Raw genomic sequence first — 13,609 nt, forward strand, 5'->3', positions numbered from 1 at the left:
AAAGCCAGTTAGGTCACAAACTGGTCTCTATACATTTGTTTAAATACACAATCAAAATACATGATAAAAAGGAATACCATAGTGAGGTAATGAACTATTTTAATATTTTAAACAACATTGACATTTACATATACTTAGTCAATGATACATGTAATCCCATATCATTAGTGGGTATATGTAATGGTAATGGGTAGGGTAATGGGTATATGTGAATACGGTTACATTATTGTTATCAAGCTCTGGGTAACCAAGTCCAGAATCAACATCCTGTGCATCAATAGACTACTACCACAGTAATACCATCAGAATCATCACACTGTCATTCATCAAACTGCTCGTTTCTCTCATCATCTGACTCCCCAAGTTCAAAGTCCAGTTCTGGACCATCCTGCTGTTTTTGGTTACTGCAGGTCTGTAACCTGCACATGTCTGTGCATGGAAGTCCATTCGACAGGCACATGCAGCTTGGCATTTTGCATGAATGCACACACTTGCATGTTAGCATTTTCAAGACCACATCTGGTGCAGGTGGGGAGCGCATCCAGTAAATGGCCAGCTTGCCTTCATCGTCTGTCCATCCATACTCAGTAGGGCTTGGCACCACAGGGTTAGCCTGCAGACAGCACTTCCATATTGCTGCCTGATAGTTGGCTCGTTGAACATGCACAAAGAGACAGTCTCTACATGGTGGCAGCTGGCTGGACTCAACCTCTCCCCTTTTGGTGCAGAAGAGCTGGTAACGCAGTTTGTTCACCTCAGCAGTGCTGCTATTAGCAACATACATCCGACAGGTGAACTGCTCAATTTTCTGGAACAGCTCATCACTCACATTCCATGTCTGTCCCAGTTGACTAAAAGTCTCTTGGCAGGAAGTGTGCTTTCTCACTATCTTCAGGGCATTCAGCTTCCCTCGACCAGCGAATGCACTGACAGTGTCGCAGCCTGTGAAGGCATGTAAGCCAATTAGGCTGTCACAGATGCTGTCTCCAAGTGAACTTGCCAGTTTGGTGATGTCGACAAACCGTGTGCGGTTCTGAGTCCCACACTTCTGGTAGATGGGACAGGTGATGTCCTTCTGGAAGCCAAGACAAAGCACCATGACATCAGTGTCCTCAGCTGTGATGATAACTGACTTTGAGCCCGCATTTGCTGCATGCAATGCATGCAGGAGCAGACGGGTGTCAGCTTCTTTATGTGTGGAGTGCAGTTCTGCTGCTTCCTCACACCCATCTTCTGTCAACTTGTAGCAGGTTTCCTCACAGGTCATGTACAACACCTTGCCATGCAGCATAGCTCTGTATCGTGGGAGTTTCCACTCTTCCACCAGAAACTTGATGAGACTGGTCTTGTTGGAGGAACTGCACAGACATTTTCTCCACTGCTGGACGTGGTGTCCCCCTGCAAGATTCTTGTACTGGAGAGTGATGTCTCCACCCCGGTTCAGTCGTTCAGCATCTTTGATCGAAGTCTGGTGATAGACATCAAAAACAACATCAATCCTCCCACTCTGTGCTCCCTCATGGAGGACCTGGGTCAAGGCTGACTCGGCCACCTGTGCAAAGGTTTTGTTGTTGCCATTCATTTTTTGGACCAGGCTCATCCCATCAATGATGGAAGTAGATGGGATTGGGATGTCTTCTGCAGGAGATACATTCTTTTCAAGCTCTCTGGCAAGTGCAGCCTTGTTTGTTTTTCGTAAGGACCCATCAGCATTTGCCAGTGCCCATGGTAGTGGGCCCAATGGGTAGGCAAGGACATCCTTCAGATTCACCTTCCTGCTTTCAGCCACCAGGATCATGTGACTGAAAAGGTTTCTATCTGCCTTCAGAACCACATCCTGTGCTTTCTTTCCATGAGCTTGTTTTGTGCTGACATTGGAGAATGTTTTCAGACTTTGCTTGGTCATCTTGTCGTGGAATTTCACAGGTGGTGGGTCTGCATCTAACCTTGTTTGCTGGAATGCTTGGTAGGCCTCTTCTCCTTTCTCAAGAGCTCTCAAGAGATCTATGGTCACATCAGGTGGAGCCATGTTGCCAGTGGAGAGGCTAACCAAATCAATCTCATCAGGGGACATAGGATTGAGCCAGTTATTCTCCATAAGGTCCATGAGAGACTGGACATCTGCTTCATCTCTCTTGATCCTTGGACTCTGTAGATCTGGATGAGACCATTTGCACCTGCCTTGACCTGTCAGGTCTCTCAGCTGTCTGAGGTACATGCTTCTATACTCAGCTGTGAGATAATATTTGGTCACAGCTCCTGGCTTCAAGCTGAATCCCTTTGTCCCTCCAGCTGTTTGGGTGTCTTTGTTCACCGTTTCTTCTATAGCTTGGTCAACAGGGATTCGGCCAAAGGGATTGGTGGAGCCCAGTTGGACTGAGAAGCCTCCTTCCATGAATTCTGTGTACACATCTGGGTGTGTGATGGGCAGCTCAGACATCTGGGCATAGTAGTAGGGGAGGTAGCGTGCATAATTCATCCTGTCATAAGCAAAGCACCATGGGATCATTGCTCGAATGCTAGCCAAGTGTAGCATCCAGTCTCCCTCTCTGGATGCTCGGATGAGCCCCAACAAGATTTCAACCATGTCCAAATAGGACATCCAGAAGTTCGAGAGGCTGCCGTTTCCACCTCTAAGGAACTCACGGTAGACTTCAAATAGATCCATGATGCGTGTACAAGAGCTGTTCTCGAGGACCTCCTTCAAAGCATGTCGTGAGACTTCTTTCCCAAGGCTGTCAATGGTCTTCAGTGTCTCATTCAGGTGAACCATGTCATTCCTGTGAGTTTCTTCCAACCAGGACAGGAAACCATTCGAGGTCAGTCGCATGAGAGCCTCATACAGGAGCTTGTGTAGTCCATAACACCAGCAATTGAGCCTTCTGCAATCATGCCAGACTCAATGCAGAGGTCTTTGAGTCCAGCATCTTGGAAACGCTTTCCTATTATTGCCAGCAGTGTGCAGATGGTGTGGAATACCCCAAGCCTAACGATGATATCATGGAACTTGTCATGGTGTTTCCATGTGATCTCGACAGCCTTCGCATACAGGGCTTGGTCAAAGACACAGACAATCTTCCTCAGGCCTAAGCACTGCATGATGCTCAGTGACTGGTTAAGCACCTCGTTGACAGTAGACATTTGTGTCGCTGGAGCATTGATGGTAGGCAGATAGCCTATATTGTCGGGGATGACCGTCATCTCTCCTCGAGTCAGGATGTTGAAGCCTGTCCAGCTGCTGACTGACTGTTCTTCTTGTTGTGACATGCGTGCTAGGACCCAAAGAAGGTTTTTCTCTCTGGCAAGCTTAGTATTGGCTGCAGTATCGGCATCTGACTTTTTGCTTTGTGGTGGCCCTACCCGTTGTCCAGCATTGTAAGTTGGTAACATTGGTGGGGGTCCATCAATGCTTCTCTTCTTTGTTTTGGGAACAGTGGGCATGGGTTGGACAGGAAGTGGGTTGACTGGCTTTGCTTGCACAGCAATCCCATTGACTCTGTGAGATGTTCCCTCACCACTGACAGTTTCTTCAAGACGGTCGATATTGTCCCAGGCTAAAGTTGTGAATATGCCAGGATGGATGTTAGCTGGAAGGGCAATGCCACTCCCTGATGATGAGAGTTTCTGGAGACACAGGGCAGTGTTGATCTCTTCCATCTGTGAATAGGACACACTGTGACCAAGTCGGTTGAGGATGTTTATCAACTCTACATTTCCTGTCAACGATTTGACACTGAATGGCAGAACAATGTGCTTGGAAGGCTTGGTATTTCCACATGTCACTGCATATACTATGTCATGGCCAAATGACTGCAGAAGGCACTGCACTCTCTGGGATGCATGATCAGGATCATTTGAGCCTGTGAGTAGAGAGTACAGGAAGATAATGAGCGACTCTGGAATGGTAGGACATTCTGCTTCTGGTTTGACTTCAGGCGGCCAGGTTTGAGGAACATCTTGACTTTTAATGTCTGCTCTCAATTTGATGGCTGCTTTGGCTATAACATCTTGTGCACTGACACTTTTCAGGGTCTGCAGCTCCCTTTTGAGAGACTGATTTTCTTTGGCAAGTTCCCTCATGGACAAGTTATCGGGATAGAGGAGGAATTTTCCTTTCTCATCAGGGAATATCTGCAAGGCTCCAGCAAACTCACTCTCCAGGTTTCGCCTTATGTGCTTCTTGGTTGATTCCTTGACTTGGGCAATGCCTTGGGAGTTCATTGAAGCTACCAGTCTAGAAGAGAGATCAGTCATTGTCATCACTTGAGGATTGCCAAAAAGCTCCATCCTGATGAAGAGGAACAGCTCATTGTATGCCTTATTCACAGCAGCTTCATACTGGGCTGCAGCATCATCATCTTCATTGCTGGCAACCTCTCCTTTGGAAACCTCTTCTTTGGTGTAAAGTCTATAGCATGACCTGTGGTAGTGCCCTTCAGCTGCTACAAGGTCTCTACTCACAATGGCAAGGATGCTGCTGTCCCTTTTCTTTGTGGCTGCACTCCTGATCTTTGCATCAGCTCGCAGTTCTCGACACTGCACCAGTACTTCTCTCGTATTCTGTCTCTTGGAATATTTGCTGTTTTTCTGACAAAATATGCACTCTGCATCATAAGTCCTAGATGTACTTGGAGCATGTCGAGCTACTCTCTTAGATTGTTTCTCTTCAGCAGAGACACAACTTTTATTTTCTTTTGCAAGGAGGCCATCAAGAATTTGCTGCATAGTGAAGACACTGCGACACTTTCTGTGGTAGTAGATTGCTGGAATCTGTCCCTCAGGAATGTCTTTTGCCAGTTTCAAAACTGGGGCATGATTTCGTATCTGAACTGCCCTGAGCAGAGTTCTCCATGAGTCGACACTTTGTAGTGAAACCAGCTTATCTGTATCATCAGAACAGTGGATAATGCACTCCACCCGTGGGCGATTTGGTATTGGGTAAAAACTTGCTTGTTCACCAGTGGCCATATTCAGTCAGTTTTCACCTGCCACATACAAACAAATACATGTAACTTAGGTGTATGAACACTACTAAAACAAAGTTTACTTTGCTTCACCAGCGTCATATTACCATTATTTATCTTACATAGCCACAAATAGATACATTACCTAGTTGCTATGCAACAGCTGTATTTTGTCCACATGAGGCCGCTAAAATCAACACAAGATGAAAGTTCCTCGTAGCCACTTTAACTAATCATATTAACATATACATTAAAAGAACATGCTAACATTATGGGAAATTAGCTTACAATCTTCTCCAGAGTGAGACAAGAAGATAGATACCAGTTTCCTCTATATGTGTTTAGTAGAAAGCTATCTGGCTGCACGTTAGCCTAGCTTAGCACAATGAATGGAAGTACACAGTACTGGTTATCCTTGGTTGTTGGCCAACTAAGAACTGTCCCAGAGTTTAAGCTAGGCTAATCAGTACCAGGGGTGTTGAAATGCTATATTTGTAAAAATCTGGGCAAATACACAATCGTGAGAGGCACAGAAACAGGTTTCCTGAAAGAAAAATGAAATAGCTGCTCATTTGGAAAGGTTATCATGTATTATTTTACTTCTGTTAGTGTACCAAATAAAATGGCACCAGTGAAGTTGTGTCACCTTGGGTGATATCGATATCTGGTCTGACCCATGGACTAACTGGCTTTGGTCTAGTTAGTTTCTTAGTAATAATGCCCTTCTAATTTAAGGTTCACAATCACCTCACACAATGAAATAGTACGGGTATATTATACATTTCCTGAATCTTTACAGTCCTGTGAGTATTCCAGTTTTTGTGTTTTGTGTCCCTGATATTCCTAGATGCCACAGGGCTAAAAGAAAGTATATAGTTTAGGCGAACATTGCAGAAAGATGTGTGTTATTGACGGGTTGAAGAGCTCAAGTGACCTCTATATTTGTGAGAAATATCCACAACAGGGCTTGAATGAAAGCTAAGAAGGTCCCCTTTAAAATGATACTAAAGACAATATTATAGAACATTGAAAAATGTCCTGACCATGAGGCTAAACCAGGATATGCACCAGCGTCTAAAATGCAATTTACTTTAGGGGGTGGTTAACTTCATGAGCTGATAACTGTGATACAGCTGCCACTCAGGAATGGTTATCATACCAAAATATCATCTACAGACATGGATCCTTTCAAAAATTATAAGTAAGTTTTGCCACCTTGAGTGTACCGAAATAGGAAATTTTGGGCTCTGGCCCATGGACTATTTGCTTTTCCCCAAACGATCGTCTTGAAAATGGTGTGACTAATAAATCTGCCACCACATCATTCACGAGTTCTCCTTGAGACATTATTCTTATACCGCGACCTAGGCACTGCTGCTGATTGGCTGAACAATCGGTCAAATGGCTGTGTGCAGCGAAGGCCGTATGACGCTTGGTAAGTATAAGAGAATACGCCCATCCGCTCACATCAAAATCTGATTGGTTGAGTAATCTATCAATCCCGTATTAACGCCTAACTTATTTAGATAGCGGAGACCTTCAGTCGAGACGCGCTGGCAGGAGGAGTCTCCTCACACGGTTACAGCAGAGGGACAAAGCTGATTGGATGATTTTTATATTTTTTGGCCGAGAGACTGAAATCAGAGGCTCCCGAATTCGTATGTGTAGTCGAAATCGAAAAGTAATGTGATATGAACAATTTGATTAGAAGATTGTATTATATTTATGAAAGTGTTTTCCTTTTTCTGTGGAGTCTTGGGCCTTCACCTAAGGCCCAGAAGGCCCTGGCGGTTCGCCGTAGCGACACTAGAAACCATTATTGTGTAATGCACAGAATTGCTTGACAACCTTCCTTTACTGCATGAAGCAGGCTAACCAGCACCTGAGCTGCGTCTGTGACTCTGCAAATCTCATTCATGAACGACAGACCCAAACAACACATATCTGTCACAATCACCACGAAAACACAACAAAGCAGCTTCTTCATAATTCCTCTGTTGTGTAAGGACGAACTAGAGTTTGTAACATGTTTTTGCAGTACCCGTGGATCAGTGAAGAGGCACGACGGCTTTTCGTTTTAATCAGGCCAGCGCCATTTTATTTCTTACTCGCGGTACATAGGGCTTGAAAGGAACGCCGATCTCTCAGCCTGATCTACAGAAGCGCTCTAGGGCGCCATCTACTGACCTGGTGGTATAAGTCCACACTGCATTTAAGTCCCTCCTACATTAGCCATTATCCGAACCACTTATCCTGCTGTCAGGGTCGCGGGGATGCTGGAGCCTATCCCAGCAGTCTTTGGGCGGCAGGCGGGGAGACACCCGTAGGTCTTAATAGTAATATTGTAGAGCCGAAGTAACGGAGAAGACCGTAGGTTCACACTTTAGCCGTGTAGGCAACTTTCTTTAATCCACGGTAAATCAGCGAGACAAACAAAACCCACAGCTCGACTGAGCGGAGGTGGCAGGAATAACCAGAAAACTGGCTGGACAACCATAACTTAACCCTGCGTTAACCTGCCAGGGCAACCATGACTTAACCCTTAGTTCCTGGGTTGAATTCTGTCCCCAATACGTGTCCACCACATGAGCCCCCCCAGAATTCGCTCTAGTAATCGAAGTCAGGCAGGCGCGGGTGGTCGACAGGCCGTCCGCGGCGGCTCCGGATAACAGGGGCCGGAGTGTCTCTGGGAGGCATTGACGCGGGCCTGTGGAGGTCGGCCTGAGGAGCAGAAGAGGCAGCTCGGGCCTCCACGGGGGGAGGAGGCGGAGCCGGGGGACGACCGCGACGAGGAGGTTGGGCTAACTCCAACGGCTGCGTCAAGTCCAGGTGTGCGGGTTAACTCGGTCCACTGAAACATGCTCGGCCGTGCCCCCAAAATCCACCACCAGGTGCTTAGTTCCCCGTTCCAGGACGCGGAAGGGGCCGTCATAAGGGGGTTGCAGAGGGGGGCGGTGTGCGTCGTGACGGATGAACACGTAGTCCGCTGACTGCAGACCTGGGGGCACCTGGGACACCGGAGCACCGTGTTGGGCGGTAGGGACGGGTGTGAAAGCTCTGACCCCGTCCAGCAAGGAGGCTCGTTGGTCCACAGCTGACCAGGGACGCGTTGCATTGGGCATGAAATCGCCTGGGACTCGCAGCGGCGTGCCGTACACCAGCTCCGCAGAGGAGGCTTGTAGGTCTTCCTTCGGGGCGGTCCGCAGGCCCAGCATGACCCATGGGAGCTTGTCAACCCAGTTGCAGTCCTTGAGAGTAGCCCGAAGCGCAGCCTTCATGGACCGGTGGAAGCGCTCACATAGGCCGTTCGCCTGAGGGTGGTAGGCGGTAGTGCGATGAAGCTTGACGCCCAGAGCCTCACCCACAGCATTCCATAGCTCTGAGGTAAACTGTGGCCCACGGTCAGATGAAAGGTCGGAAGGCGTACCGAAACGTGAGACCCACGACCCAATAAAAGCCCGGGCCACATCAGCAGACGTCGTGGATGCCAGGGGAACAGCTTCAGGCCAGCGCGTAGTCCTGTCCACCACAGTGAAGAGGTAGGTGAACCCATGGGAGGGGGGTAGGGGACCAACCAGGTCGACGTGGACATGGTCAAATCGTCTCTCCGGCACTGCGAAGCGTTCCAGGGGCGCCTTAATGTGGCGGTGTATCTTAGCCCGCTGACAGGCAACACACGAGTCGGCCCACGCTTTCACGTCTCTCTTAAGTCCCTCCCACACAAACTTAGCAGAGGTCAGGCGCACGGATGGCTTACCGCCTGGATGAGAGAGGCCGTGCACAGCTTCAAATATGGGGCGTCTCCAGCTGTGCGGGACGATGGGCCTGGGCTGTCCTGTGGAGACGTCACACAGGAGGGTGACACCTGTGTCGCTGAAAGGAACGTCCTGCAGGCGGAGCCCCGTGTCGGAGGCCCGGAGACGGAGGATGCTCGGGTCCGTGGCCTGGTCAGCAGCCATCTGTGCATAGTCAAGGCCTAGGTGGACCGCTCCAATCACTGCCCTAGACAGGCAGTCAGCTACCTGGTTAGACTTACCAGCGACGTGCTGGATGTCGGTAGTGAATTCCGAAATGTAGGAGAGTTGTCGCTGCTGGCGAGCGGACCATGGCTCGGCCGTCTTGGACATGGCAAATGTGAGGGGCTTGTGGTCCACGTACGCAGTAAACTCGCGGCCCTCTAGCAGGAAACGGAAATGCCGGACGGCGAGCCAGAGACCGAGGAGTTCCCTGTCAAAAGTACTATACTTGCGCTCTCGGGGTGTAAGCTGGCGACTGAAAAAGGCCAAAGGCTGCCAAGCCCCCCCCACCCACTGTTCGTGAACCGCACCAACAGCATAGTCCGATGCATCCGTGGTTATGGAAATAGGCGCTGTAGGTGAAGGATGCGCTAGCAGGGTAGCCTGGGAGAGCGCAGCTTTAGTCTCGGTGAACGCACGGTCCCGCTCTGCTGTCCAGTCGACCGCCTGGTTGGGGGACATGCCTTTCAGCGCCTCGTACAGTGGCCGGATGATAAAGGCGGCTCGAGGAATGAAGCGGTGGTAGAATGTCACCATCCCGATGAACTCCCTGAGCGCACGAGCTGTTTGGGGGCGCGGAAAGGCCGCCACCGCTTCCACCTTTGAGGGCAGGGGGACTGCCCCGTCCCCAGTGATGCGGTGCCCGAGGAAATCCATGGCTGTCAGCCCGAACCGGCACTTGGCCGGGTTGACGATCAGCCCATGCTGGCTGAGGCGTGTGAAGAGGGCATGAAGATGGGACAGGTGTTCTTCCTCGGAGGCGCTGGCGATGAGTATGTCGTCCAAATAGACGAAGATGAAAGGAAGGCCACGGAGCACTGAATCCATCAGCCGCTGAAAGGACTGGGCCGCGTTTTTGAGTCCAAATGGCATTCGTAGGAATTCAAATAGGCCGAATGGGGTTGTCACCGCTGTCTTGGGGATGTCTGAGGGGTGCACGGGAACTTGATGATAACCACGGACCAGGTCGACTTTTGAGAAGACGCATTTGCCAGACAGGTTTGCAGAAAAGTCCTGGATATGCGGGACAGGATAGCGGTCAGGCGTGGTGGCGTCATTTAGTCGGCGGTAGTCCCCGCATGGGCGCCAACCTCCATCAGGCTTAGCGACGATGTGGAGTGGGGACGCCCACGGGCTGTCAGAGCGGCGGATGATCCCCATGCGTTCCAGGTGCTCGAACTCAGACTTGGCAATGGCGAGTTTGGCGGGGTCGAGACGCCTGGCTCTGGCGTAGACCGGGGGCCCCTTCGTAGCAATGTGATGCTCCACCCCATGCTCAGCGGTGGGTGCAGAGAAGGTAGGCTGGGTGAGGTCAGGGAACTCAGCGAGGAGGCGGTTGAACTTGTCTGCCTCTGAGAGAGAGTTGGCTAGACCTGCATAGGCCGCTTCCCTCCGCGTACATGCGAAGGAGGAGAAGGTTAAGGCATCGACCAGACGGCTGTTCTGAATGTCCACTAGTAAACCGTAAGCGCACAAAAAATCAGCTCCGAGGAGGGGAAGCGTTACATTGGCCATGACGAACTCCCACGTGAAACGTTGTCCACCAAAAGACAGTTCTACAGACCGCACGCCGTAGGTGTGGATAGGGCTGCCGTCAGCCGTCGCCAACTGGGGGCCCCGCTCCCCGCCCATGATGTCGACGTCAGTAGCAGGGAGCACGCTTCTCTGTGCGCCCGTGTCACAAAGAAATCGCCGACCGGAGATGGTGTCGAGGATGAAGAGTAGCCTGCTCGTATCGCCAACACTCATGGCCACTACTGAGTGTTGGCCCTCTCGTTTCCCGTCGGCCTGTAGTTGCAGGGGGAACGGCACCGTTTAGCTTTCGCACCAAATCGAGCGTGGTACATACAGAGTCCAGAGGGCTTGTAGCGGTCTGATGCTGTGGCGCCACCGTCGGGCCACGCCCGCGATGTCGGCGGGGGGCCAGTGAAGGTAGGAGCCAGCACCCCGGCATGGGAGGAACGTTGTGTAGCGACGAAGAATCGGTCAGCCTCCTTTGCCAGCTCACGGGGATCAGTGATGGTGGAGTTAGCGAGCGCAGTCTGGACGTGGGGCGGCATGTTGCGCAGAAACAGCTCCATAAACAGGAAACATGGCTTTTCTTGACCCAGTAGGTTTAACATCCTGCTCATTAGCTCCGATGGTTTGCCATCTCCCAAGCCCTGAATTGCGAAGAGGCGACGTGCTCTCTCCGTTGCAGACAGTTCAAAAGTTTCAAGGAGGAGATGTTTAAGTGCGGCGTATTTACCATCGGCCGGTGGGTTGGTTATGAAACCGCTTATCCTGGAAGCCGTAGCGCACCCCAGCGCTGCCAATACGTAGTAGTACCTGGTCTCGTCTGCTGTTATGTCTCTGAGCGCGAACTGTGCCTCAGCCTGCGCGAACCATGTAGCCACGGAAGACTCCCAAAACTCCGGCAGTTTAATTGCAACGGCGTTCGTAGCCATAATGTGTGTGGTTTCAGAAAACTTATCCGAAAACCGACGTCGGGGTCACCAGTGTAGAGCCGAAGTAACGGAGAAGACCGTAGGTTCACACTTTAGCCGTGTAGGCAACTTTCTTTAATCCACGGTAAATCAGCGAGACAAACAAAACCCACAGCTCGACTGAGCGGAGGTGGCAAGAATAACCAGAAAACTGGCTGGACAACCATAACTTAACCCTGCGTTAACCTGCCAGGGCAACCATGACTTAACCCTTAGTTCCTGGGTTGAATTCTGTCCCCAATACGTGTCCACCACAATATCTTGAAGGGAAAAAAAACCGGGGTGTTTGTTTTATAGTAAAACATTTTCTCAATCCCTTACACTTACACAGAGGGAAAAGGTACTGGTACCTTTCCCCTCTGTGTAAGTGTAAGGTGTCCTGTTGTGGGGTACTTGGGATTTAGTAGCCCCCCATCTATTTTTTATTTTATATACTTACCTTCATTGACCACTCACTACTAGTAAAGAGGAGAATTGTCTGCTGTGTTGTTGTGATAGCCGGTTCTCGCCACAGGAGGGCACTGCAGGTTAATTGCTTCTAGCCTGTGTGACGTAGTGCTGGCTCCCGCGGTGCACTCTGGGGCTTTCGGGTAGAGTCGTCAGATGAGTGTTGCCGTTCGTATAGTTAGCCATGCTCTGAAAACGTGTCCTCTGTAATGTCTATTTGACAGGTAAGCAGGCTAGTTAGACATATAGAATTAGGATGGTGATTAAATATGATGTGTAGGTGGGATATGGATGCCTATTAGAAATACCCACGAAGGGACTTTCATATTTATTTTTATAACGTCATATCACTGGCTAACGTTAGCTAGATTGCTAGCGAGTTGCTAACGTTAGCATAGCCATAGCTCCCGCGGTCTGAACCCATTGTTCTGTAGCTTGGCTTTGACATTGTCTGTATGTGTGATTAGTCTCCATTTACTATGTTTAGTGTCTCCACACTGTGTAAATATGAAGGTAGGCCTATGTGTGTTGCTATTTTGATCCCCCCATGTTCCGTAACGTTATATACTGTTTAGCTTTGCTAGCGGTAGGCTAGACTAATGTGAATTTATGGAAGAATATATTTGGTGCTCTTATTGTGTATAAATTGGAGATGAGTGTTGCCGTTCGTATAGTGAGCCATGCTCTGAAAACGTGTCCTCTGTAATGTCTATCTGACAGATGGAGTAAAACAACAAAAACACCAGCCCTTGTAAGTGTCATTCTTACCAAGTGTGCTACAAATATTGGTGCCGAAACCCGGGATCAGCGCCATTGCCACCATTGTCAGGAGAAGAAGTGGGGAGTGGAGTGAGAACACGTGACCAACAATGGAACTGGAGCTTGAGCAACTGCAAGACAGGCTGAGTGAGACCCTCCTGCAGTTAGGGCTGGACCAGTTAAAAGAGGTGTGTGTTATTGCTAAAGTCCCCACTGAAAACCAGACAAAGAGGCATGCGCTGATCAGACTTATTAGTGAGACTGTGGATGAAGCAATTGAGAAGGAGGATGAAGAGGTAGCACGTCAGTTTCTGTCCAGACTAGTGGACCTCTCTAGTGAAATGAAGCAGAGAGGGGCGGAGTCACATACTGGTGCAGGTGCAGACAGTACTAACAAGGATGCTGCTGAATTGGGAAGCTTACATGAACAATATCAGGCCTTACAGTCCAGCTTTACTGCATCCACAAAAGCGCTTGAGGAAGAGATATCACGCCTCAGTGAGAAACTAAGTCTTAAAGAACCCAGTAGACCTAGTCAACCTTCAAACCCAATCCCGTCAGTAATCCAACCCCCTGAAGTGACCATACGCAGAGACTTTAAGATAAATGGCCAAATAGGAGAACGGGGGCAGATAGACAAGTTGTCTTATATAAATCTTACGCATCAGATTGATATGGGGGTGAGAAAAGGCCACAGCGATTTGGAGATAATAGAGGCTGTAATCCGAGCCATCAGCCCTGGGCTGACTCTCCGTGACTTGTTAGAGATCAAAACCGAACTCACCCTCCCTCAGCTGAGGACCATTCTGAAAGGCCATTTCAAAGAGGATAGCTCTGTGGACCTATATCACCGACTAATCAACATCACACAGGACAGTCAGGAGTCACCACAGAACTTCCTGTTCCGAGCCATAGCATGTAAAGAGAGACTCTTAGC

This window comes from Lampris incognitus, chromosome 2, assembly GCF_029633865.1.
Source record: "Lampris incognitus isolate fLamInc1 chromosome 2, fLamInc1.hap2, whole genome shotgun sequence".
Classification (NCBI taxonomy): Eukaryota; Metazoa; Chordata; class Actinopteri; order Lampriformes; family Lampridae; genus Lampris; species Lampris incognitus.